Genomic DNA, 24,976 nt, shown 5'->3' with positions numbered 1-24,976 from the left:
GAAAGAATCTGTCGGGTGCTGGAAATGCGGGGGTGCCGGCGGGTTTCGGTGCTGCCGGGAGCTGGTCCACTCGGCCTGCAGACGCCATTTCTCCGAGGCCGCAGCACGCCAGGCTCATGTTCTTGAGGAACTAGGCTCTGCCGGTGCGGACTGGCGGCGTTGCTCCCTCGCCGGCGCCGACCCCGGGGTTCCGACCGGCGGAGCGGCGGGGCGCAGGGTGTCGAGGTGCGTGCCGCCTGCCCGGCGCCTCAGTCGTCTCTGTGGCCGCGTGGTGGGCTCCCCTGCGCCGCCGGCGCTCGCGGCTGCCGGGTCCCCCAGCGTCTCCGTGCACTTCCCCTCGGGCCGGGGACAGCGTCCCGCCGGCTGAGAATCGCGCAGTTCTAGCTGCTGCGGTTTCTTCACTTTCCTGCACCGAGAACCAGGCGCCTGAAGAAGCCCCGACAATGGGGATTTACACCCGGAAGTGTCGGGAAAAAGACCACCATAACAGGATCCCCAGTCTCCCTTGAGAGCCCTGTGGGAAGAGCTAACCCTCTGTTCGGAGGTTGTAGGAGGTGCTCGTAAATCGTTCTGTAGGCTCTGAGAAAGGCCTCAGGTCCTCTGGTGGTTTTTCTTTCCTCAGTTCTGTTTTTCTGCAAGAGAATCACACAGAGGAAAATAATACTGTACATCGAAAAGACTTTTCCCGAAGTAAGTTGCCGTTTTCTTTCTTCCCTCAAGTTTCTTCACTTTCAAGATGTCTTCTACCTTCTGCAACTTCTTCCTGAGGAGGAAGCACCACTCGGTGACAGTACTCCAGGGATGGATGGACTCACAAGTTTAGCTCCACTCCCCAGCCATACCGCCCCGCTGCTTCTCACCCAATGACAGATCAGTCCTTTCTGGTCTAAGTTTTTTGGGTTTTTTTAATTTTTATTATGCTTTAAGTGAAAGTTTGCAAATCAAGTCAGTCTCTCATGCAAAAATTTATATACGTCTTGCCATACTCTCTCAGTTGCTCTCCTGCTAGTGAGACAGCACACTCCTCTCCACTCTCTATTTTCACGTCCAAACAGCCAGCTTCTGACCCCCTCTGCCCTCTCATCTCCCCTCCAGACAGGAGCTGCTGACATAGTCTCATATGTCTACTTGATCCAAGAAGCTCACTCCTCACCAGAATCATTTTCCATCCCATGGTCCAGTTCAATCCCTGTCTGAAGAGTTGGCTTTGGGAATGGTTCCTGTCTTGGGCCAACAGAAGGTCTGGGGACTATGACTCCCTCGGTCCTTCTGGTCTCAGTCAGATCATTAAGTCTGGTCTTTTTACAAGAATTTGAGGTCTGCATCCCACTGCTCTCCTGTTCCCTCAGGGTTTCTCTGTTCCCTGTCAGGGCAATCATCGGTTGTAGCCAGGCACCATTTAGTTCTTCTGGTCTCAGGCTGATGTAGTCTCTGATTATGTGTGACCCTTTCTGTCTCTTGGGCTCATAATTACCTTGTGTCTTTGGTGTTCGTTATTCTTCTTTGCTCCAGGTGGATTGAGATCAATTGATGTATCTTAGATGGCTGCTTGCTAGCACTTAAGACCTCAGACACCATTCTCCAAAGTGGAATGCAGAATGTTTTCCTAATAGATTTTATTATGCCAATTGACCTAGATGTGCTCTGAAACCATGGACCCCAAACCCTCGCTCCTGCTCGCTGGCCATCAAAGCATTCAGTTTATTCAGGAAATTTCTTTGCTTTAGGTTTAGTGCAGTTGTACATACCTCTCCTGTATTGTGTGTTGTCTTTCCCTTCACCTAAAATAGTTCTTGTCTACTATGTAATTAGTGAATAACCCTCTTCCTCCATCCCTCCCCACTCTCGTAACCACGAAAGAATGTTTTCTCCTCTGTTTAAACTATTTCTCGAGTTCTTATAATAGTAGTCTCGTCTGATATTTGTCCTTTAGCAACTGACTAATTTCACCCAGCATAACGCCTTCCAGATTCTTCCATGTTATGAAAAACTTCTTTGTTTTCTGGTTTAGTCCAGTTGTGCTGACCTCTCCTGTATTGTGTGTTGTCTTATCCTTCACCTAAAATAATTCTTATCCACTATCAATTTAGTGAAAAACCCCTTTCCTCCCTCCCTCCCTCCCTCCCCTCTCTTAGAACCATCAAAGAATATTTTTGTCTCTGTTTAAACTATAATAGTTAAAACAGTTCTTATAATAGTGGTCTCATACAATATTTGTCCTTTTGCAACTGACTAATTTCACCCAGCATAATGCCTTCCAGATTCCTCCATGTTATGAAATGTTTCATGGATTCATCATTGTTCTTTATCGATGTGTAGTTTTCCATTGTGTGAATATACCATAATTTATCCATTCATCCGTTGATGGGCACGTTGGTTTCTTCCACTTTTTGCTATTGTAAACAGAGCTGCAATAAACATGGGGGTGCATATATCTGTTCCTGTAAAGGCTCTTATTTCTCTAGGATATATTTCAAGGAGTGGGATTGCTGGATCGTATGGTAGTTGTATTTCTAGCTTTGTTTAAGGAAGCACCAAATCGATTTCCAAAGTGGTTGTGCCATTTGACATTCCCACCAGCAGTGTAGAAGTGTTCCAATCTCTCCACAGCCTCTCCAACATTTACTATTTTGTGTTTTTTGGATTAATGCCAGCCTTGTTGGAGTGAGATGGAATCTCATTGTAGTTTTGATTTGCATTTCTCTAATGGCTAACGATTGTGAGCATTTCCTCACCTTAGCTACCTGAATGTTTTCTTTACTGAAGTGCCTGTTCATATCCTTTCCCCCTTTTTTAATTGAGTTATTTGTCTTTTTGTAGTTGAGTTTTTGCAGTACCATGTACATTTTACAGACTAGACGCTGATCAGAAAGTCATAGCTAAAAACTTTTTCACAGTCTGTTGGTAATCTTTTCACTCTTGTGGTGAAGTCTTTGGATGAGCATAGGTGTTTGATAATTAGGAGCTCCCAGTTATCTAGCTTCTCTTCTGGTGTCTGTACATTGTTGATAATTTTTTTATACTGTTTATGCCATGTATTAGGGCTCCTAGTGTTGTCCCTATTTTTCTTCCATAATATTTATCGTTTTAGAATTTATAATTAGGTCTTTGATCCATTTTGAGTTAGTTTTTGTGCGTGGTATGAGGTATGGGTCTTGTTTCATTTTTTTGCAGATGGATATCCAGTTATGCCAGCACCATTTGTTAAAGATACTGTCTTTTCCCCCATTTAACTGCCTTTGGACCTTTGTCAAATATCATCTGCTCATATGTGGATGGATTTATGTCTGGATTCTCAATTCTGTTCCACTGGTCTATGCATCTGTTGCTGTACCAGTACCAGGGTATTTTGATTACTGTGGCGGTATAATCGGTTCTAAAATCAGATAGAGTGAGGCCTCCTACTTTGTTGTTCTTTTTCAGTAATGCTTTACTTATCTGAGCGCTCTTTCCCTTCCATGTGAAGTTGGTGATTTGTTTCTCCATCTCATTAAAAAATGTTGGAATTTGGGTCGGAATTGCATTGTATCTATAGATCGCTTTTGGTAGAATAGAAATTTGTACAATGTTAAGTCTTCCTATCCATGAGCAAGGTATATTTTTCCACTTATGTAGGTCTCTTTTGGTTTCTTGCCGTAGTGTCTTGTAGTTTTCTTTGCATAGGTCTTTTACATCTCTGGTACGATTTATTCGTAAGTATTTTATCTTCTTGGGGCCTACTGTAAATGGTGTTGATTTAGTGATTTCTTCTTTGACTCTCTCTTTGTTGGTGTAGAGGAATCTAACTGATTTTTGTATCTTTATCTTGTATTCTGATACTCTGCTGAACCCTTCTATTAGTTTCAGTAGTTTTCTTGAGGATTCTTTACGGTTTTCTGTGTATAAGATCATGTCATCTGCAAATAGAGATACTTTTACTTCTTCCTTGCCAATCTGGATGCCCTTTCTTTCTTTATCTCACATAATTGCTCTGGCTAGGACCGCCAGCACAATGTCGAATGAGAGTGGTGATAAAGGGCATCCTTGTCTGGTTCCCTGGTGGTGTAGTGGTTAAGTGCTATGGCTGCTAACCAAGAGGTCCGCGGGTCGAATCCGCCAGGTGCTCCTTGGAAACTCTACGGGGCAGTTCTACTCTGTCCTATAGGGTCACTATGAGTCAGAATCGAGTCGATGGCAGTGGGTTTGGTTTTTTTGGTGTCTGGATCCTGATCTCAAGGGGAATGCTTTCAGACTCTGTCCATTTAGGATGATGTTGGCTGTTGGCTTTGTATAAATGCCCTTTATTATGTTGAGGGATTTTCCTTCTATTCCTATTTTGCTGAGAGTTTGTATCATGAATTGGTGTTGAACTTTGTCAAATGCCTGTCCTGCATCAATTGATAAGATTATGTGGTTCTTTTATTTATATGCTGGATTGCATTAATTGTTTTTTAATGTCACACCATCCCTGCACACCTGGTATGAATTCCACTTGGTCATGGTGAATTGTTTTTTCAGTATGTTGTTGAATTCTATTGGCCAGAATTTTGTTGAGGGTTTTTGCATCTAAGTTCATGAGGGATCTAGGTCTATAATTTTCTTTTTTTTGTGGTGTCTTTATCTGGTTTTGGTATGAGGGATATGCTGGCTTCATAGAATGACTTTAGTAGTATTCCATCCTTTTCTATGCTCTGAAATAGCTTTAGTAGTGGTGTTAATGCTTGTCTGAAAGTTCGGTAGAACTCTGCGGTGAAACCATCCGGGCCAGGGCTTTTTTTGTTGGGAGTTTTTTGATTACCTTTTCAATTTCTTTTTTTGTTATGGGTGTGTTTAGTTGTTCTACCTCTGTTTGGGTTAGTTTAGGTAGGTAGTGTGTTTCTAGAAATTCATACATTTCTTCTAGGTTTTCAAATTTGGAGTACAGTTTTTCATAGTAATCTGATACGATTCTTTTAATTTCAGTTGGGTCTGTTGTAATATTGCACATCTCATTTCTTATTCGGGTTATTTGCTTCCTCTCCTCTTTTTCTTTTGTCAGTTTGGCCAATGGTTTATCAATTTTGTTGATTTTTTCAAAGAACCAGCTTTTGGTCTTGTTAACTCTTTAAACTGATTTTCTGTTCTGTATTTCATTTAATTCTGCTCTAGTTTTTATTATTGCTTTCTCCTGGTGCCTGACGGTTTCTTTTGTTGCTCTCTGTTTCTTCAAGTTGTAGGGATAATTCTTTGATTTTGGCCCTTTCTTTTTTTTGGATGTGTGCATTTACTGATATAAATTGACCTCTGAGCACTGCTTTCGCTGTGTCCCAAAGGTTCTGATAGGAAGTGTTTTCATTCTCATCGGATTCTATGCATTTCTTTATTCCATCCTTAATGTCTTCTATGACCCAGTCATTTTTGAGCAGGGGTATTGTTCAGTTTCCAAGGATTTGATTTCTTTTCCCTGCTTTTCCTGTTACTGATTTCCACTTTTATGGCCTTATGGTCAGAGAAGATGCTTTGTAATATTTCAGTGTTTTGGATTCTGCTAAGGCTTGCTTTATGACCTAATATGTGGTCTATTCTAGAGAATGTTCCATGTGCACTAGAAAAGAAAGTATACTTGTTTGCTGTAGGTCTATGAGGTCATGTTGGTTGATTGTGGCATTTAGATCTTCCGTGTCTTTATTGAGCTTCTTCCTGGATGTTCTGTCCTTCACCGAATGTGGTGTGTCGAAGTCTCCTACTATAATTGTGGAGTAGTCTATCTCACTTTTCCGTGCTGTTAGAGTTTGGTTCATATATCTTCCAGTCCTGTCATTGGGTGCATAAATATTTAATATGGTTATATCCTCCTGGTATATTGTCCCTTTAATCATTGTATAGTGTCCTTGTCCTTTGTGGTGGATTTGATTTTAAAGTTTATTTTGTCAGAATATTGCCATTCCTGCTCTGTTTTGGTTGCTGTTTGCTTGATATATTTTTTTCCATCCTCTGAGTTCTAGTTTGTGTCTCTAAGTCTAAGGTGTGTCTCTTGTAGGCAGCATATAGACGGATCATGTTTTTTTAATCCATTCTGCCACTTTCTGTCTCTTTATTTGTGCATTTAGTCCATTTCCATTCGCCGTAATTATGGATAGGTATGAGTTTAGTGCCCTCATTTTGATGTCTTTTTGTGTGTGTTGTTGACAGTTTCTTTTTCCCATTTAATTTTTTGTGCTGAGTAGCTTATCTTTATATATTCTTTTCCTCTTATTTGTTGTTGCTGATTTTATTTCTGCTGAGTCTCTATTTTTTCTTGTATTTTATTTTGATGAGTAGGATTGTTAGTCTCTTTTGTGGTTACCTTAATATGTACCCTTATTTTTCTAAGTTTGAACCTAAATTTTATTCCTTTATATCACCTTGTCTTCCTCTCCATATGAAAGATCTATGACTACATTTCTAAGTCCCTCTTTGTTGTTTTTTAATGTTGTCTTCTTTTATTGGGAGGTACCAGTTATCCTTGAACCCCTGTCACAGGTGGCTGGGTGACCTGAGTGTCATCACCAGTCCTTAGGCCCCTTTCGTGCGTAGGTGAGGATCCTGTTTAATAGCCAAAGCAGTGTCAAACATCAAACACCCGTACTTAGTGTGTGTGGCCTGGGGGAATCTGCCCCTGAGGGCGCCCTGGGTATACCCCTATCCCACTGCAGAGATCAGTAAGTAGTCCCCTCTGGGGCCTTGTTCAGTGTTGTGGGGACTGAGGAAAGGTCTGGCCTGAATCTTCTCTGCTGTTGCTAGCTTCTGGTGGAATTGGGGAAGGACTGAGATTTGTCAAAACTCTCTCAAAAGAGGCAAAAAGTAAAGATGAGAAGGCAGGAAGGGACAGGAAAACTGGACGAATGGAAACAGGGAACGTGCGGTGGAGAATGGGAGAATGTTGACACATCGCGGGGTTGGCAGCCAATGTCACAAAATGATTTGTGTATTAATTGTGTAATGAGAAACTAATTTACTCTGTAAATTTTCACCTAAATCACACACAAAAAAGGTCCAGACTTGATGGACCAGTTGAGACAAGAGGACTCCCTGAGACTATTTCCTTGAGATACTCTTGAAACCTTCAACTAAAACTATCCCCTGAGGCCACATTTTAGCAAAAGAACAGAGTGGCACACAATATAAAGGATATTATCCATGAGTATGGTGCTAAATTTAAAATTTAAAAAAATGCATAGGAGATCAAAAGGTCAACAATTACTCTAAAGCAAAGATGAGAAGATAAGGGAACAGGGAAACTAGAGTACTGGAAACGAAACAGAAAGCAGTGAAAGAGAATGTTGACTCATTCTGAAAAATGTAACTAACGTCACTGAACAATTTATATAGGAATCGTTAAGTGGAAACCTAATTATGTAAACTTTCACTGAAAACACAATAAAATAATTTAAAAAATGAAAGAAAAAACTCAAAGAGGGTAAGTAAAGGTAGTTTGGAGTTGTTCATTTTGTGGGCTTTAAGATAAGCCTCATATCATAGGTTCTTTTTCCTTCCCCAGCTCTGGCTTCCCTGGACTCCGCACGTCTCCAGGAGAGGAACCTGGAAAATTGATCAGTTCTGACAGTTCTAAAAACCATGCCCCAAGTGAGTTGCTGTTTCTTCTCTCCTTCTTGAAGTACAGTCATTTTGTGTGACGTGAACACCAGATAAATTTATTCCAGAATTTTCTGCCTTGCTCAGCCTCCTAGGAGAACTTTCCCTCATAAGAGAACTTTGAGTGACAGTAGGAAAGAACCCCCTTCTTTTTTAAATACCTCTTCCCTCCCTAGTGTTGAGATGTTCATTCAGCCAATCAGTGTATATTTCCTCCATGTACAGTATTCTCCCAGGAACCCCTGAGGGAGCAGAGACACTTCTCCTGGACACCAGTGCAGATTGTTAGCACTGTGGTTTGCTGAGGTAGAGATGAGTGGTTAAATGAGACACATGGCAAACTTTATTCTCTACAAACCTGGGTTTTACACTGGGAAGTGACAGCGTTTCTGGCGGCTATTTCCAGTCTCAGTGTGGCAAGATTTTCTATGAGGCTGTTAAGATCACATGGAAAAGTAGTAGAGACATTCCCCGGATTATGAACGAGTTCTGTTCCTAAACCTGTCTTTAAGTCAAATTTGTACATAAGCCGTAAAGTTTAGGAATGGTTTGTATCTAATATCAATTAGTCAAATGTGTGTTCTAGTATATAGTATATAGCTGTCTTAGTCATCTAGTGCTGCTATAACAGAAATATTACAAGTGGATGGCTTTAACAAAGAGAAATTTATTCTCTCACAGTGTATTAGGCTTGAAGTCCAAATTCAGGGCATCAGTTTCAGGGCAAGGCTTTCTCTCTGCCGGCCTTCTCATCAGTCTTCCCCCAGACTAGGAGCTTCTCCGTGCAAGGACCTTGGGTCCAAAGGACACGCTCTGCTCCCAGCACTGATTTCTTTGTGATACGAGGTACCCCCTCTATGCTAGCTTCCCATAAAAGGTGGTGCAGGCCATACCGCAGGGAAACTGCCTTTACGTTGGATCAGGGAAATGACCTGAGTAAGGGTGGTGTTACAATCCCACCCTAATCCTTTTAACTACATGTAGAGATTATAATTTATAACATGTAGGAAAATCACAAAATGGAGGACAACCACACATGGCCTAACCAAGCTGACACATATTTTGGGGGGACGCAGTTTAATCCGTTGTTGTTGTCAGGTGCCGTCCAGTCGGTTCCGACTCATAGCGACCCTGTGCACAACAGAACGAAACACTGCCCGGTCCTGAGCCATCCTTACAGTCGTTGTTATGCTTGAGCTCATTGTTGCAGCACCTCCACATGTCTGTCTGTTTGTCATACTGTGGGGCTTGCGTGTTGCTGTGATGCTGGAAGCTATGCCACCGGTATTCAGATACCAGCAGGGTTACCCATGGAGGACAGGTTTCAGCTGAGCTTCCAGACTAAGACAGACTAGGAAGAAGGACCCAGCAGTCTGCTTCTGAAAAGCATTAGCCATCGAGAACCTTATGAATAGCAGCGAAACATTGTTAATCCATTACAGTACCCTAATCCTCTTTATTAATCTGTATGCTGAACAAATAATCCGAGAAGCTGGACTATATGAAGAAGAATGGGGCATCAGGATTAGAGGAAGACTCATTAACAACCTGTGTTATGCAGATGACACAACCTTGCTTGCTGAAAGTGAAGAGGACTTGAAGCACTTACTAATGAAGATCAAAGACCACAGCCTTCAGTACGGAGTACACCTCAACATAAAGAAAACAAAAATCCTCACAACTGGACCAGTGAGCAACATCATGATAAACAGAGAAAGATTGAAGCTGTCAAGGATTTCATTTGACTTGGATCCACAATCAACAGCCATGGAAGCAGCAGTCAAGAAATCAAAAGACGTACTGCATTGGGTAAATCTGCTGCAAAGGGTCTCTTCAGTGTTGAAGAGCAAGGATGTCACCCTGAAGATTAAGGTGCGCCTGACCCAAGCCACGGTATTTTTAATCACATCATATGCATGTGAAAGCTGGACAATGAATAAGGAAGACCAAAGAAGAATTGGCGCCTTTGAATTGTGGTGTTGGCGAAGAATATAGACTATACCATGGACTGGCAAAAGAATGAACAAATCTGTCTTGGAAGAAGTACAGCCAGAATGCTCCTTAGAGGCAAGGATGGCGAGACTGCGTCTTACATACTTTGGACATGTTGTCAGGAGGGATCAGTCCGTGGAGAAGGACATCATGCTTGGCAGAATACAGGGTCAACGGAAAAGAAGAAGACCCTCAACAAGGTGGATTGACACAGTGGCCGCAACAATGAGCTCAAGCATAACAACGATTGTAAGGATGGCGCAGGACCAGGCAGTGTTTCGTTCTGTTGTGCATAGGGTCGCTATGAGTCGGAACCGACTGGACAGCACCTAACAACAACAACAATCCTCTTTAACATAAAATTTTAGCATAAAATTACAATCACAAAATGGAGGACAACTACAGAATACAGGGAATCATGGCCTAACCCAGTTGATACATACTTCTTTTGGGGGACATAATCCATGACAATAGTGTACCTTGCCACACATAGAAAACAGTAAAGAAACACTTCTAGATATACTAAAATATCTGTAACGTAATACAGTGATAATAATAATAATGTTTTGATGCGTGTCGGAAAGTAGCACCTGTTTGTTATTGTGAACCATCGTATGCATCTTGAATTTTAATATAATAGACTTTATGGGGCTTAGCTCCGAACCACGTGTTGTACTTAAGTCTGACACGAGGCGGATGTTCACAGCCCCAGGATTGCCTGTGCTGAATGCTGAGAAGGAAGGGATCTTGCCCCTTGGATTAGCTTCCTGTTGCTGCTGTAACAAAGACCGTGAATTTAGTGGCTTAAAACAACACAAATGTATTATGTCACACTTCTGGAGGTCAGAAGTCTGAAATTGATCTTGAAGGGCGAAAATCAAGGTGTTGGTGGGGCCGCATTCCTCCTGGAAGCACTAGAGGAGAATCTATTTTCTTGCCTTTTCCAGCCCCTAGAAGCTGCCCACATTACTTGGCTTGTGGCCGCCTGTCCATTTTCAAAGTCAGCAGTGACATTCCGTCATCACCTCAACTTCTTTGAGTCTCCTGCCTACCTCTGTCACTTATGATGACCTCTGTGATTACATTCAGGGCCCACCTGGATAATCCAGGACCACCTCCCCATCTCAAGACCCTTAATCACATCTGCGGTCTGTTTTTGCCATGTAAGGTAACACAGCCACAGGTTCTGGGGGCTCGAACCTGGACACCATGGAGGACCGTTACTCTGACTTCACGCCCCTCTTGTGAAAGACTAATGAGGGAGGATGGCCAGCGGTCAGGTTCGCCTCGGAGTTGGCCAGGATGTGCCAGTCCTGTGTGACGTGTGTGCACACCTTAACAGGAAGCTGTCCCATCAGCTTACCGTACTCTGTGCACATGGAAAGTGGGATGCATACTGCCAGATGCATACTTTTTTGAGAATTTCAGACTCTCGGAGCTCAAAGACATTAAAAAATTTGTCCAGTTTAAATCTCAAATAAGCAGATTATTGTTGTGGTTAGGTGCTGTTGAGTTTGTTCCGACTCATAGTGACCCTGTGTACTACAGAAGGAAACACTGCCCAGCCCTACGCCATCCTTACAAGCAGATCATCACATCCATCAATTGGGAATATCGTATGTGCATTACAGACTTTGTAATGGCCAGGAAAAACATTCAGTGATGTAATACTGTGATTTAATGATGAATCTGAGCATTCAGAGTAATCTCGTTATATCCAAATTCTATTTTGTAGCCTAGAGATGCAGTAAAAATTATGTGAAATTTCCATCCGTTTTCTTTTTCATTAGAGGGAGAAGGGAAGAAGTCATATCTACTGAGAATTTGAAACTTTAATGCGCTGCATGGTTTTAGCAGTATTTCATTTAAATGGAAAACTGCACTCATCTGACCTTTTTATTACTGGACCTTTCCAGATAATAGAATTATGTCATGCCCTCCTTCAGTGCCCTCCTTCTTTTCTCCTTTTACCTCAAAATCATTACCACATTTTGACAATAATTAATGGATTTGTTGTTTCAGTGGTTGGTGACTTTCAGGGATGTGGCCATAGAGTTCTCTGAGGAGGAGTGGGAATACCTCAGCCCTGCTCAGAGGGAATTGTACAGGGATGTGATGCAGGAGAACTATAGCAACTTGTTGTCACTGGGTAAGGTCATCTTACACAATATTCAGAGTGTCCCCCATTCTCTCTGCCTCGTTCATTGTGAATTTCTGACTTCTGTTCCCTCAGGAAAGGTGTGTGTGTTGTATAGGTAGAAATGGACGGCTCTGCTGTGTACTTTTGTATGCCCCGTCCTTCAGACTTGAACACCTTCCTCTATCATTTGTTATCAATGTCTCTCTTCCCTGTTGACCAGTGTACTGGATTTAAATCTGGTACTCCCATAACATGGCTATGTTCCATTTCCTTTTTTTTAAGCTGGATGTTCAGCCCCTAAGCCAGATGCATACTCCTTATTGGAGCAAGGAAAGGATCCCTGGATGGTGGTGATAGCCATGACAAGAAGGTGAAGCTCAGGTGAATAAGGGCTGGTCACACGGGGGAGCTTCTACCAGTAATAACAGAGATTGTCTGTGAGGTGGTAGCACTTTTCAGATGTTTGTGTGACTCTCCCCTCACACAAAGAAACAAGGCCTGAGATCTAAGGAGAGCAGGAAGACTGTATCCCAAAGGACACTCCCTCTCAACTCCCGTCAGCCACTCCTCCTGTCTTTTACATTCCTCTTTTATTTTAATGATGGAACTAACCTTTGGTCCCCAAAGACAGTCTTTTCTTTGAATTGAATTTTTTTCCCCAATTGCTCTTTTGCATTTAAACTTGGATATGTATTTCCAGCCAGCAAATGTTTGTTGAAACCTTACAGTTTTCTTATCTAGGACAGTCAGGGATTGTTTTTAGGGAGGAACATTTGAGCTGAGACCTGAATGAAGTTGTTGTGTGTTGTTAGGAGCCGTTGAGTCGTCTCCCACTCATAGCAACCCTGCATACAACAGAATGAAACAGTGCCTGGTCCTGTGCCATCCTCACAGTTGTTACTCTGTTTGAGCCCATTGTTACGGCCACTGTGTCAAACCATCTCATTGAGGGTCTTCCTCTTTTTCACTGGCCATCTACTTTACCAAGCATGAGTTCCTTCTCCAGGGATTGGTTCCTGCTGATAACATGTCCAAAGTATGTGAGATGAAGTCTCACCATCCTCGTTTCTGAGGAGCATTCTGGCTGTACTTCTTCCAAGACAGATTTGCTCATTCTTCTTACAGTCCATGGTATATTCGACATTCCTTGCAAACACCATAATTCGAAGGCATCAGTTTTTGAGTTTTTCTTATTCGTTGTCTGGCTTTCACATGGGAAACCCTGGTGGCGTAGTGGTTAAGAGCTACAGCTGCTAACCCAAAGGTCGGTAGTTCAGATCCACCAGGTGCTCCTTGGAAACTCTATTGGGCAGTTCTACTCTGTCCTACAGGGTCGCTATGAGTCAGAATGGCCTCGAGAGCAATGGTTTCTTTTTTAGCTTTCACATGCATATGAAGCAATTGAAAATACCAGGGCTTGGATCAGGCACACTTAGTTCTCAAAGTGACCTCTTTGCTTTCTAACACTCTAAAGAGGTCTTTTGCATCAGATTTGCCCAATGCAATGAATCCTTTGATTTCTTGACTGCTCCTTCCATAGCTGTGGATTGTGGATCCAAGTGAAATGAAATCCTTGACAACTTCAGTCTTCTCCCTGTTTATCATGATGATGCTATTTGTCCAGTTGTGAGGATTTTTGTTTTCTTTATATTGAGCTGTAATCCGTACTGAAGGCTGTGGGCTTTGGATGAAGTAGCCATGTAAAAACCAATAGAATGTGTGTTAAGGAAGAGGGAAGAAAAGTGCAAAGACCCTGAGGAAAGGCTGAACTTTGTTTACTAGAGAATCAGAAAGAAGGTCAGTGTGGCGAGAGTGTGATGTCTGTATAGCGCACGATTTCTCTAAGTGAAAGGGAGAATTGTAAAAATGATGTTAGAGAAGCACGCAGAGATCAGATGATTTAAGTCCTTGTACGCTATTGCAAAGAGTGAGGTTTTATTCTCAGTATGAGAGGAAGCCCTGGGCGGGGTTTGTGCACGTGAGTAAGGGTCTTTGGTTAAAGATCACTCCGGGTGCTATGTGGAGAATGGGGACAGGAATGTCTAGGGCAACAGATTTCTCTTTATATATGGCCTTTCTGGCCCTGGGTTTTTAGTTCTGCCAAGATGATTTGCAAAGGTATTGGACAGTTTGCTATGGAAATAAGGTGTGTAAAACCTTTGCAGGTATTGGTCGATTACTGTGCAGACTAGGTGACTGTTGCCTACCTAGGGGTTTGGTCAGTTTTGCCATTCTCTTAGGCTTAAAACGACCAATCCTACAGAGGTTGGGGGGACCTAACTACCATCAAGAAGAAGAGCCAAGGAGCAGAGCGTGTCCTTTGGACCCAGGGTCCCTGCACTGAGAACCTTCTAGACCCAGGAGATAGAGACAGCGGTAGACGGCACAAAATGGCACTCGCAGCAGGAACCAGGAGACCAGTGTGAGACAGCCGCAGTGGACTTGCCGACCCATGCGTGAGAGAGCTGAACACCTTCAGGCAGGAGGCTTGCTGGCAGAGTGGGGTGCCTCTGGGCACTTGATGTCGGAGCGGAAAGAGTCGTAATACTTGCCCAAGTGGGGCCCAGTGGCAGAAGCCCAAGCACAGCCTGCCTGTGGGCATGGCTGAGAAGGAGCTGATTGGTGTCTTGGTTGGAAGCTGTCCTGACTGACAAACTGTATCCTCTCTCCTGCCATGTTTCTGTTACTTCTAAGTTGATTCTGATCCTGAATTGTAACCTGTTACTCCCCAAATAAACCCCATAATCATGAGTATGGTCTATGAGTTCTGTGCAGCCATTGTAACAAATCAGCGAACCCAGCAGAGAAGTAGAGAGTGCCTTGGGAGGGCCAGCTGGTGTCAGAATTGGTAAGACGATTGGAGAGAGGAGTTGTGTCTGACCTCCACCTCGTAGAAATGAGTTTAATGCTGATCTTGATTCTCACCCCGCCTCCTCAAGTTTGGTGGCTTCTGATGCCACCATGTTACAGAACGGCACCAGGAAGACTAGTCAGAAGACTAGTTCTTTGGGGGAGATAATGAGAAGTGATTAGTTTCTGGTTCTATTTTGAAAGTAGAATTAATGGAATTTGTGGATAGTCCACTAGGACTCAAACATACCAGCGATCACAAAGATGGCGCAGGACAGTGTGTTTCATTCTCTTATATGTAAGGTCGCCATGAGTTTGAGCTGACTTGATGGCAACTAACAATGACAAGCTGATAAATTGCCACTACCTATCTGTGAGTTTGTCGTACTGTGGAGGCTATGCCATTGGTATTTCAGATACCAGCAGAGTCACCTATGGTGGACATGTTTCAGTGGAACTTCCAGACTAAGACTAGGAAGAAAGACTTGGCAGTCTACTTCCAAAAATTAACCAATGAAAACCCCGTGCTTCATAAGAGAATGCCTCATACGCATGCAAAAGTTGTATGGTGAAAAGGAAGACAGAAGGAGAATTGATGCATTCAAACTGTGGCATTGGCGAAGAATGTTGAATATACTGTGGACTGCCAAAAGGAGAAACAAATCAGTGTTAGAAGAAATACAGCCAGAATGTTCCTTAGAAGCAAGGTTAGTGAGACTTCCACTTGCTTAGTTTGGATATATCATCAGGAAAGACCAATCTCTAGAAAAGGATATCATGCTTGGTAAAGCAGAGGGCCAGTGAAAGTGAGGGAAACCCTAAATGAGATACATCGACATCATAGTCACAACAATGGACCCAGATACACCACTGACTGTGAAGATGGTGCAGGACCAGGCAACGTTTCTTTTTAGTATATATAAGGTTGCCATGAATCGGAGGTGACTTGTCAAAAAGTAGCAATAACATCTGATAGACTGGAAATAGAGGTGTGAGAGTTTGGAAGCTTGCAGAATAAATCAAGAGTTACGCATCTGAGATGGACATCAGATATCCACGTGGAGACGTTATATAAGCGTTTGGAAGCCCGACAGGGGTGGGGTTGGTATCAGGACTGAAGAGATAGACATGGGGTGAATCTCTGTACCATGGGACTGGATGAGGTCATGGAATGAGTTGGTTTAGATGGAGAAGTAAAATACAAGGAGTAAATGTGGGCTATTCTAACATTTAGTTGAGAAACTGTTGCAGGAAAGGAAATTAAGGCGTAAGCTGCCATCTGGGAAGTAACTGGGAATGCAGTGTATTGGGAGCCAAGCGATAGAGTTAAAGCGGGAGTGGTCAACTGAAAGATCCCGCTAAGAGGTCAAGAAAGATGAAGGCTAAGAATTGGCTATTGGATGTGCTAGGACAAAGGGTATTGGTGACCCTGGCAAAGTAGGCTTGGAAGTAAGTGAGATAAAAACCTGATTATAGAGACTTAGAATGAGAAAGAAATACACCAGTGATAAAAACTAGAGTGGGATAGTGAATTTTACCAGTGTTGAAAGCCTGTTTGAGGAGCTCTCAAAGGTATCAGTAGAATTTTAAAATGTCTTAGATTTGTTTTTAATTATTAGTTTTTCATATCTTATTTTTATTGTTGAGAACATACACAGCAGAACATACACCAATTCAGCAGTTTCTACATGTACAGTTCAATAACAGATTACATTCTTCAAGTCGTGCAGCCGTTCTCAACCTCCTTTTCCAAGCTCTTCATTCCCCATTAACATAAACTCACTGGCTCCTAAGTTTCCTATCTATGGAAATGCTGTTTTCGGTTTGATCCCATATATACCAAAAAAACCAAACCCGTTGCTATTGAATTGATTCTTACTGATAGCAACCCTATAGGACAGAGTAGAACTGCCCTGTAGAGTTTCCAGGGAGTGCCTGGTGGATTCACACTGCTGACTTTTTGGTTAGCAGCTGAGCTGTTAACCACTCCACCACCAGGGCTCCAAATACAATATATTGCATGTTTTGATAATGTGACATTTGAGCAGAAAACTAAAATGAAGTGAGGAAACAAGCCATGGAGGTATCCGGGGGGAGAGCATTCCAAAAAAGAGGGAACCATAAGTACAGGGGCATATCCTTGGCATGTTCGAACAGCAGAGGCCATTGTGACTGGAGCAAAATGAAGAAGTAAGACAGTGGTTGCAGGTGATGTCAGAGGAGTGGCTGAAGGCAGGCTTCTGTAGGTTCTTATGGACCATAGTAAGGATTTTTTATTTTATTCTAATGAGGTAAACTCTCGAATTTTTAGCAGGGGAATAATATGATACGAATTAGGTTTTGAAAGCATTTCTCTGGTGCTGTGTGACTAGCTTGTCGGACAAAGACGAAGCTGGGCCAGGTAGGAGGCTGTTGCAGTGAGACATGGTGGCTTGGCCTTGGATGGTAGTAGTCAAGGTGGTTTGATTTTTGATAAATTTTGACTGTACAGCTAACAGGATTTGCTGATAGACTGGATGCCCAGCCAGACATCTGTTTGTTTCCTGGGTGTTAACTGTTGTTTTACAAGCTTCCTTGTTCTCATCCAAAGTTTGAAAACCACTGATTTATTTTGTAATTATTTTCTTCCCTATAAGCTCTTCTCACTGTTTGTTCTTTCCTTGTGACTTTTTTTTCTATTTGTACAAAATAATTAGGAGCTGTTTAAGCCATCCTATTCATATGAAAATTATTTTCATTTCACCTACCAGTTTTACCTTAAAAGTTCTGTTTCTTCTGGAAAACAGAAACAACAGGAATTTATTTTCTTGTTATCTTACAGACTTTGAATCCAGCTGTGAGACCAAGAAGTCATTTCCAGAAAAGAGTACTCATAAAACGGAATCATGCCAGTGGGAGACAGTGGGAAAACCTCTGGGTCTTGACCTTGAGTGTCATCGTCCTGGAGGCATTATGGAGTACAAAGGCCAATCTGAGAGACAACAGAGAAACCAGGGGGCACTTTTCATGCATGTGAAAACCTGTGAAGAAAAGACCATTCGAAGTCATTCCACATCCTCTACAGAGGAAAAAATGTACAAATGTAAGCAGTGTAGACAAGCCTTCAGCTACCCGTCATGCCTTATGCAGCATGAGAAAACTCATAATGGAAAACATGCTGAAATGAAGACGTGTAGGAAGACCTTCAGCAAACAGCCCAGCTGTGGTCAACATCAGAGGTTTCAGACTGGTGAGAAACCATATGAGAGTATGGAATGTGGAAAGGCCTTCGGTCGTAGTTCCGATCTGATTCAGCCTCAGAAAATTCATACTAATGAAAAACCATATCAGTGTAAAGCATGTGGGAAAGCCTTTATTCGTGGCTCACAGCTCACGGAACACCAGAGAGTTCATACGGGAGAGAAACCCTATGAATGTAAGAAATGTGGAAAAGCCTTTAGTTACAGTTCACAGTATACGCTTCATCAGAGAATTCATAGTGGTGAAAAACCCTATGAATGTAAAGACTGCGGAAAGGCCTTTATTCTTACCTCTCAACTTACTTACCTTCAGAGAATTCATAGTGGCGAAAAACCCTTCAAGTGTAAGGAATGCGGAAAGGCCTTTATTCTTGGTTCACACCTAACTTATCATCAGAGAGTTTATACTGGTGAAAAGCCTTATAGATGTAAAGAATGTGGGAAGGCTTTTTTATGCGCGTCCCAACTTAATGAGCATCAGAGGATTCATACAGGTGAGAAACCCTATGAATGTAAGGAGTGTGGCAAGGCCTTTATTCGTGGCTTACAACTTACCATCTGAGAGTTCATACAGGTGAGAAACCCTATAAATGTAAAGAATGTGGAAAAGCCTTCATCTGTAATTCTAATCTCACTCAACACCAGAGGATCATTAGTAATGAAAAACCATACAAATGTAAAGGATGTGGAAAGGCCTTTAATAGTTGCAAACAACTTAGTGAACACCAGAGAATTCATACGGGTGAGAAGCCCTTTGAATGTAAGGAATGTGGAAAGGCCTTTATTCGTGGTGCATATCTTACTCAACATCAGAAGATTCATGGTGAGAAACATTACGAATGTCAGGTCTGTGGGAAGGCCTTTATTCGTGTCACACAACTTTTATCATCAGAGAATTCATACAGGTGAAAAACCTTACCAATGTAAAGAATGTGACAAGGCCTTTACTTATGGCTCCCAACTTAATGAACACCAAAGACTTCACAGAGGTGAAAAATCCTATGAGTGTAAGCAGTGTGGGAAGGCCTTTATTCGTGCTTCACACCTTACTGAACATCAGAAGACTCATACCGGGGAGAAGCCCTATGAATGTAAGGAATGTGGGAAGGCCTTCAGTCGGGGATCGGAACTTACTCTACATCAAAGGATCCATACTGGAGAGAAACCCTATGCATGTGTTGAATGTGGCAAAGACTCTATACGTCATTCACAACTTACCAAACATCTGAGGCTTCATAATTAAGAAAGTCACTGAATGGGATTTATTCTAAGGCTTCACCTGTCTTCAGTTGCTCTGGTGTATTAAGAGAACCCATATTGTGATAGTAATGAATGTAGGACATTCTTTTACTTCACCTCGGAATTTGCCTCTTTTTGGAAAGCCTATAGTAACTTCTGGGAGCCCTGGTGGTGCAGTGGTTAAGCACTCTGAGTGCCCAGCTGCCAACCAAAAGGTTGACGTTTTGACCCATTTGCTGCTCCACAGGAGAAAAATGTGGCAGTCTGCTTCCATAAAGGTCACAGCCTTGGAAGCCCTTTGGGGAGGTTGTACTCTGTCCTATAGGATCAGTACGAGTCAGCATCCACTCGACAGCATCGTGGTTTTTTTTGGGGGGGGACATATTAATGAATGTAGAAATGACTTCTGGAACCCTTGAACATTCTTGAAAAATCTTCATGAGCCTGGAATGTAATGGTGAGGCATGGCCTTTATTGAGCATTATCTCCCTGTCACCTTTATAACTGCAAAACTGGATTAATTACTTGTCCTCTTTGTGTTTCCTTTTCTTTATCTGTAAAATTCCGCTACGCTATTGTCATGATTAAATGAAGTAATGCATAGAACACCATTTAGACAGTATCTATCCATTTTAATTATCACTACTGCCATCATTACGTGCTATTAGAGAAGTTAAATGGTAGGAATATTGTATGAATGCTGTAGAAAGATGTAAGCATCTTGTTACCATCTCCCTTTTTCAAAAGCTAGTTAATTCATCTTGTAATAAAAACCTTTAGATTCTAATAAAGTTAACAAAGGCCTTCATTCAGAGTTGATAAATTTTGCGGCACCAGAAAAAATATACTTTACAGGATCTTCTCTGGGAGAAACTACTTTATTGTTGAGTTTTTAATAAAATCAAGGAGAGGTGATTTTTGTACAACAAATTCCAAAACCAGAAATCAGTCATGTAATTCGTATTTTCTGATTAGTATTTAAAGGAAAAAAAATTATCAAAATGAGAACCAAAATAGCACCACTTAAAAGACTCGACGGCAGTGGGTTGGTTTTTAAAAGGGTAGAAATTATTGCTGTCTTCAATAAGCAATCAACACCAAATTTATCAGGCACGTGTACTCCTCATAATCTGAACCTATGCCATTCCTGAAAATATGCTGAATAGGGGATTTTCAGATGTCTGCATTTTCAATCCTATACTCCATTTTACTTGGATTGACAACTCCCACGGAAGCAGCAGTCAGGGAATCAAACAACATATTCCATTGGGCAAATCTGCTGCAAAAGACGTCTTGAAAGTGTTGAAAAGCAGAGATGTCATTTTGAGGACTAAGGTGCATCTGACAGAAGCCATGATATTTTCAGTCACCTCATATGTATGTGAAAGCTGGACAATGAATAAGCAAGACTGAAGAATTGATACCTTTGAATGATGGTGTTAGCAAAGAATATTGAATATACTATGGACTGCCAGGAGAACAAACAAGCCTGTCTTGGAGGAAGTGCATCCAGAGTGCACCTTGGAAGTGCAGATGGCAAGACTTCATGTCACGTACTTTGGACATCGTTACCAGGAGGGACCAGTCCCTGGAGGAAGACATCATGCTTGGTAAGGTAGAGGGTCATGGAAAAAGAGGAAGACCCTCAGTGAGATGGATTGACCTAGTGGCTGCAGTGGTGGGTTCAAACATAGTAAAGGTTGTGAAGATGGTGCAGGACTGAGCAGTGTCTTCTTCTGTTGTACACAGGGTCGCTATGAGTTGGAAGTGACACGGCAGCAGCGAACACAACAACATATCACCATTGTTTTAAATGGAGAAAATGTGTTCCCACGCCATTAAAAACCCCTAACCAATTTCTCAAAATATAATTCAAATTCAACTTAAACCACCTACATGACTTCTGTGAAGTATTTCTGAATAATGTAAAATATTTCAAACCCCAACAATTAGTGAATTAGTCGATACTTTTCTGGGCTTTATGCAGTGATATTGAACAATATGAAATATGAATTAAGTTTTCCTACACTTCAGGTAACAGATACTAAAATGACAGTAAACAGTGAAACATGTTAGATGCATAATAAATACAAATAACACTTGGCAAAATAAAAGCAACTTTTAAGTAATGGAATCCTGACAAAGCGTCGTTGAATGCAGTTGGATGGTCAGAGGAGTGACGGTGGCTCTGGTTGGTGTTCGGTGAGTGAGAATGAACTGGAGAAGGTGTTGAGGCAGTAAATGATTGAGATTTTTCCATGTCTGATTCCCAGGATTTGGTGGATAGTATTCTCAGAACTCAAGACTCTAAAATTGGGTGACTATGAACCGCATCCAAAGCCTTTGATAAAATAACAAACAAAAGTTCCCTCAAACAATACTTACCTATTCTAATTGCAGTGCACTTTGCTGTTTTCTATTATAAACATTGTAGCTTACAAAATTGTCTTCACAACTTAATGATCATGATTCCCACTTTAAAAAATACTAATATATATTTATATACAGCAAAACTATAATCCAAATGATCATTAGCCATTTTAAAAACTAGGTAGGTAGATGACTGAGAGCCACTAGAAATCAGTGAATAATCAGTGTAACCACTGTAATGCCACTGGAGTCATGCAATCTTCATCTCTGGGGTACGTTTTGCTCAGAGTGGACAATTTGCCATAACTGCTCTGTCATTCATGATTCAGAGATTAACATTGTGGCCAAACTCCAAATTTAAGGAAAATTTAAATAATGAAATGATTGTAGATTATAATGGACTACTAAAAACTAAGGCAGTGATAATACCTCTGCCTAGTAACAGATTCTGAGAACAACAACAAAAAAATTACCTTTGTTCAACCCATTGCTTCTCTGACCTCATTATGAATCCCTTTTCTCCCCTAATATTTATTACTACCTTTGGCTAGCGCTGCTGGTATGTGCCCTTCCGGTTGCTGTCGTGACTGTCTTCGTGACATCGAAGAGAGTTTCCTCACCCCTCCAAGGGGGCGTGTGTTTGATGGACTGAGGGTGCTGTCATTCCCTTATGACGACCTTTGGGTTGTGAACACACTTGGAGATGTCCCGTCTCAACTAAAAGGAGTAAGAAATTGCAGCCCTTGAGGCAGCTTCCTAACGTTGGGTGCGTGCAGTGCGATGCGTTTTACAGCTTGTGGAAGGAAAATACCTGTGGCTGGAATTTTCAACGCCCTCTTTTCGACGCACTCTCTCGTCATCTCATTCAATTTCCTCAAGGACGGCCTGCGTTTAGACTGCTTCTATTATATTTCAAAAAGGGAAAGTTGGATGAATATTCATTCAGCCCATCCATTAATGACATGCCTCAAGTTTTGAAAGTTGGAATTTCCCTTGTAAGGTAGCCAGAAGGGGGTAGGCGGGCACACGAGTCAAAGGATCATTAAAAACATGGTGGCAACACTGCTTTAGTTTTTACTGATTACATGTAGAGGTGTGGGTGTGCGTATATATACACATGCGTGTGTGTACGTAAACGCATATATACGTCCGTAAACGTATGTATTCATATATATGTGTCTATATGTATGTGCATACATACACGTATATGTACCCACGTACACACTTAGGTATATAACGCATACATATATAGGTAAGCATGCACGTACACGTGTACATGTACACACACGTACACATACGGGTATGCTTATATACATATGTATACGTACATACACATATATATGCTTACGTGTACGTACACATATACACATACATGCACCCGCACGTACATACACAGATGTAGATATACGTGCACACGTGTATATGTGCACATAAGTATCTGCATGCGTATGTATCTGCGTATACGTATACATACGTATGTATACATATGCATATATACAGAGGCAGACATACATACCTGTATATGGGTGTCGTAGGAGTACGCACACATGCGCATACGTGCGTACACACGTATAAACCCGCATACGGACATGCGTATCTGTATGTCTGTATCTGTATCCACACACGTGTATGTCTTTTTGTTACTGTCATCAGAGTGGGTTGAAATCAAGATACGTCTATTTTTTAAACTGGGTTTTTCTTTTCAAAAGCCATTCTGCTTGTATTGCGAAGTTAACTTACCTCATACTGGAGAGTTAGTGCGAAGATGGAGCCCTGGTGGCTCAGCGGTTCAGAGCTCAGCTGCTGACCAAAACGACAGCAGTTCGAATCCACAGGCTGCTCTTTAGGAACCCTATGGGGCAGTTCAACTCTGTCCCGTAGGGTCACTACGAGTCCCAACCCACTGGATGGCACACGACGACAACAGTGCAAAGATTAAAAAAAAAAAAAAACCACCATGCCCTACTCCCCACCCCAGCACTGTTAAAACTTGGGTGTTTCCATTTTCGTGCTTTTTTTTGTATTCTACTTTTTTTAAACGAACAAACTGTTCTCAAGGACAGCCTGCGTTTAGAGTCTCTTCCTAGTACGTCTTCACGGGATAACTGCACAAGCGTCTGTCACCTGCTTTTTGACATTTTCCCCATAGAGAATCGCGAACATATACAAAGACGGAGGAGTCCGAGTACCCGTCGCCTAAGCTTTAGTCATCTTCCGATTTAAAACTGGTGCCTTCCTAGTTTCTTCTTCCCGTGGACACTTTGCTGGGATGTTTTCGAGCCAAACAAGCATATAGTACTCTTCCCTTCCTGAGTATTTCAGAATGGATCTTGAAAAGAGAGGGGCTTATCAGATACCCAGTCTGTTGGAAGCTTTCTACGACGACAGTTTCCTGGAATACTTCAGTGAGGTCTGTACACGGCATGAGCTTCATACACCTTCCTTTTCTAACCTTCGAGAAAACTCTTGGGGGCATGGTAACACGTGCAACGCGGGAGCGGCAACACTGCCCTCTCTCTACCTTACCGTTCTCCCCCAGCTTGAATATATACGCACCTCACCCCAACCTCACCACGGGCTGAGGTGGGGGTGGCAGTCGGGGGTGGGGGGGTGGGGGCGGAGCGGCGGCCGTGGTCCTCGTCGGCATGTGGCGCTAGCGCAGCCAGCGTGTGCCCTTGCGGTTTCTGTTATGATTCTCCTCTTGGGCGCCGAAAAAAGCTTCTCCATCTGGCCAAAGGGGCGACTGTTCGCTTGACAGAGTGACGACGGGGGCTTGCTGTCCGTCTAAGCGCACATACACACACACACCGGGCACCTGGAAAGTTTGCCAACTCCTCGCCCTCCTTCAGCACCCCATCCCCTGGGCCAACGCGCGCGGTTCCCCACGACCTCCGCCTCCGGCCCGCCCCGGCCCCCCCCCGCCGCATTCCGCTCTCCGTGACATACGCATGTACATACGCAGGCGGGAGTTGCCGGAGATCTCGCGATGCTCGCGGAGCCGCCGCACACCACTCCCTCACCCCGCCCCAGGCGCCGTTTTCCCGAGTCCGCCCGCGAGCCCGGAAACCAAGCGCTCACGCAGACCCTCTTCAGAGCCTCTGGGTGGGCGTTCGCGGCCGGGCCGCCGCGCCTCCGCTAGACATCACTAAGTCCGGCTTCGCTCCCAAGAGCCTCGCGGGCCGTGGTGAGATGTTTTCGCCGTGGGACCAGAAGGCCCGGAGCCGGTCCGTACCAGCTTTGGGAAGGCGTTCCCGACCGGCCCGACCCCGTTTACCCGCCTGCGTCGTAGGAGGATGAAAAGCAATGAGGAAGAACGCTCTCGGTGGCGGTCGTGCTTTTCTTTTGCAACACGGATGCCGGCAAATACACGGCTCCCTCCCTCGGGACACAATTTGCCTGTTAAAAGTGTTTTACGTGTACTGTTGGTGCTGTGACAGGGACGACCGTGAAAAACGTTTTCCGAGTCTGCCTGTGCCACACAAGAATTAAAAAAATGAAAAAGAAAACGTCGGGGGGGGTGGTCTCATCCCGTTTCGTTTGTTGCGTCCGTCAA

General features: G+C 42.9%; 1 long non-coding RNA gene and 1 pseudogene across 1 annotated transcript; one reads left to right on the top strand and one right to left on the bottom strand.

Moving 5' to 3' along the window:
• Positions 1–36: 36 nt before the first annotated feature.
• On the top strand, positions 37–19,080 carry LOC135229466 (zinc finger protein 571-like; annotated as a pseudogene).
• A 1,332-nt stretch (positions 19,081–20,412) lies between these two features.
• Positions 20,413–24,334, bottom strand: LOC135229470 (uncharacterized). The gene is made up of 2 exons (XR_010320167.1): positions 23,164–24,334; positions 20,413–22,325 (listed from the first exon to the last, which is right to left on the bottom strand). It is a non-coding gene; the product is annotated as an uncharacterized LOC135229470 (long non-coding RNA).
• Positions 24,335–24,976: the final 642 nt, after the last annotated feature.

The sequence above is a fragment of the Loxodonta africana genome, unplaced genomic scaffold, assembly GCF_030014295.1.
Source record: "Loxodonta africana isolate mLoxAfr1 unplaced genomic scaffold, mLoxAfr1.hap2 scaffold_31, whole genome shotgun sequence".
Classification (NCBI taxonomy): domain Eukaryota; kingdom Metazoa; phylum Chordata; class Mammalia; order Proboscidea; family Elephantidae; genus Loxodonta; species Loxodonta africana.
Note: the sequence above shows the minus strand (reverse complement) of the source record. Positions and strands in the feature narration are given on the sequence as shown.